The 3,335-nt window shown below is 41.8% G+C and overlaps 1 pseudogene; it reads left to right on the top strand.

Annotated features, from left to right (window-relative positions):
- The first annotated feature begins 993 nt into the window (after positions 1 to 993).
- Positions 994 to 2,082, top strand: LOC138143080 (glyceraldehyde-3-phosphate dehydrogenase pseudogene; annotated as a pseudogene).
- Positions 2,083 to 3,335: the final 1,253 nt, after the last annotated feature.

The following is a 3,335-nucleotide window of genomic DNA, read 5'->3' as shown; positions in this document are numbered from 1 at the left end:
AGTCGTTCAATCATTATTAAGTACTTATTATCTGTCAGGCATTGTGCTAAGTGCTGGAAATAATTAAAAAGAAAAAAAGACAGTCTCTGCCTTCAAGGAACTCTTAATCTAATGGGGAGGCAACAAGCAAATGAATATGTACAAACAAGACATAAAGAGGATAAATAGGAAATAAGAGAGGTAAGGCACTAGAATTGGGAGCAGTTGGAAAAGGCTTCCTGTAGAAGATGGGATTTTAACTGGAACTTGAAGGAAACCAGGGAATCCAGGAGGCAGGAATGAGAAAGGAGAGCCTTCCAGGCATGGAGGACAGACAGAGGAAATTCACAGACCTGGGAGATGGAGTATGATATTTAAGGTACAGCAAGGAAGCCAGGGTAATGACAGAGTAAGTGGAAAACAGTCAGTTTAGGACAGGTGCTTCCAGGTGAAAAGAATATTGCTCTAGCTTTTTAAATTCTCTTTTGGTCTTGCTGCAGCTTTCCTCACACCAATACCTCACACCTGCCATATCTCTGCAAAGGTTGAAGGATACCTTTGGGCAGTAATGTAGTTTGAGGTCAGATGGGTCCTGTGAAAAAATCCCACTTCTGATGTCAGTCTTTATCAGTGAAACCCCCTCCTCTTCAAGTCTTGTAGATTTATGAATGCTAATTGGCCAGACGCCTTTCTTCATAACAATTTTGTAGACTATGTTACTGAAAATAAAAGCTGATGTTTATATTAAAGGTAGTTTTAAATTTTTGAATTTTAAATTTTTGAAAAGTTCATATTATTTCATATGAGCCCCACAGTGACCCTGCAAAGTAGGCACTAAAGGCATTATTATCTCCATTTTGCATATGAGTAAACGGTTGTTCAGAGGGGTTATGCTACTAAATTTTTAGTCCTCTTTTTAAAAAATAAAATTTTATTGGTACTTCTTGTTTTACATCATCATCATTTTCCATTATACCCAGTGGTAGGCTGCAGCCAGTTCATATCTACTGTGAAGAGCTGGTTGTTAGTTGTTTTTTTTTTTCGGCTTTTGTCCCAAGCTTGGTGCCAGGTTCTGCTGCTCAAGTCGCATCCCTGAAACAAGATGGTGAAGGTCGGAGTCAATGAATTTGGCTGTATTGGGCACCTGGTAACCAGCGCTGCATTCACCTCAGATGGAGTAGACATTGTGGCCATCAATGACTCCTTCATTGACCTCAACTACATGGTTTATATGTTTCAATATGATTCCACTCATGGCAAATTCAAGGGCACTGTCAAGACTTAGAATGGAAAGCTGGTGATCAATGGAAAAAGCCATTACCATCTTTCAGGAACGGGATCCCACCAATATTAAATGGGCAGATGCTGGAACCGAGTATGTTGTAGAGTCCACTGGAGTCTTTACCACCATGGAAGAGGCTGGGGCTTACTTGGAGGGTGGGGCCAAGAGGGTCATCATCTCTGCTCCTTCTGCTGATGCCCCAATGTTCGTGATGGGAGTGAACCATGAGAAATATGATAATTCCCTTAAGATTGTCAGTAGTGCTTCCTGCACCACCAACTGCTTGGCCCCCTTGGCCAAGGTCATTCATGACAACTTTGGCATTGTGGAAGGACTCATGACTACAGTCCATGCCATTACTGCTACCCAGAAGAGAGTAGATGGCCCCTCTGGTAAGCTGTGGCATGATGGGCATGGTGCTGCCCAAAATATCATCCCTGCTTCCACTGGTGCTGCTAAGGCTGTAGGCAATGTTATTCCTGAGCTGAATGGGAAGCTTACAGGCATGGCCTTCCGTGTTCCTACTCCCAATGTATCTGTTGTGGATCTGACCTGCTGCCTGGAGAAACCTGCCAAATATGATGATATCAAGAAAGTGGTGAAGCAAGCATCAGAGGGACCCTTGAAGGGCATCTTGGGCTACACAGAGGACCAGGTTGTATCCTGTGACTTCAACAGCAACACTCACTCTTCTACCTTTGATGCTGGCACTGGTATTGCCCTCAATGACTATTTTGTCAAGCTCATTTCCTGGTATGACAATGAGTATGGTTATAGCAACCGTGTAGTAGACCATGGTCTACATGGCCTCCAAGGAGTAAAGTGGAAAGCCATGGATCTTCATCCCCAGACAAAAAGAGGAAATCTACCACTGGGGAGCCCACATTCCTAACCTGTGTTCCTATACTAGGGATCCCATGTCCCATTCACATCCTTGTTCCAAAGCACCCCTGTAGTAGGGGGAAGAAGCCTAGAGTCCTGTATTGTGTACCATCAATAAAGTCAACATATTCAGTGCAAAAAAAAAAATAGCTGGTTGTTAAATGTTCTCCATGATACCTCAGAAATTGGCTGATGCTACAAATCAGAGCTTGCTTTGTTTTGCTGATTGTCTCCACTTATAGAAAGGGATAGAGAAAATGTTAATAATATAGATTAAACTTACAGGTGTATCATGATAGGGGTCAGTTAGGTGGTGCAGGATAGAGCACTGGCCCTAGCGTCAGGATGACCTGAGTTCAAATTTGGTCTCGGACATCTACTAGCTGTGTGACCCTGGGAATGTCATTTAACCTTGATTGCCTAAAAAACAAACAAAAAACAATAAACAATTAAACAACAAGTATATCGCAAGTACAATTTTTCCCCTCAAAATGCTGATTGTTAAATACTTACTGACATACTCCTGAATGTACCCCACTCTTCACCATCAAATGAGGACCCCTCTTTAACACAGAAAAAAGAGTTAAGATAGTCAATGCAATGAAACCATCTGGCAGTGTGAGCAACATTCCATGCCTGTAGTTCCCCACCTCTGCTAAAAAGAGGGAACTGCTCTGTCATTTCTTCTCTGGGACGCAGACTGGTCTTTACAATGATCCAGCTTCATTTTTAGTAATATTTTAATTTCTATAAGTATGATCATCATGCATACTTTTTGCCATGTTTCACTTCATTCTGTCAGTATTCACTTATACATCTTCCCATACATCTCTATGAATTACTCATGCTTATAATTGCTTACCTCTTTGTTGTAAAGGAAGGTAGTAGCTACAAACAGATCTTATAATCTCCATTTTTCAGATGAGGAAACTGTTCAAAGTACATTCCTGGGGTCTGAGGACACAAGGGACCAAGGTTGGGGCAAACCCTCTCTCCCATTCCACTAAGAGGTCTTCTCAGATCTATACTCAGGAACCTAAACCAGAGGGATCCTAACCTCCCCCCAAAAAGGGGTCCAGCTCTTTTGTCTTATTATCTTTATCTCTTTAATCCTTTCCCTAATGCCCTAAGGAAAATTACTGCCCCACCCCCCAACTTATTTATTTATTTTTAGCTTTCAACATTCATTTCC

This window comes from Petaurus breviceps, unplaced genomic scaffold, assembly GCF_028583685.1.
Source record: "Petaurus breviceps papuanus isolate PSGF00001 unplaced genomic scaffold, PetGlider_PUasm1.0 90630, whole genome shotgun sequence".
NCBI classification, from domain to species: domain Eukaryota; kingdom Metazoa; phylum Chordata; class Mammalia; order Diprotodontia; family Petauridae; genus Petaurus; species Petaurus breviceps.
Note: the sequence above shows the minus strand (reverse complement) of the source record. Positions and strands in the feature narration are given on the sequence as shown.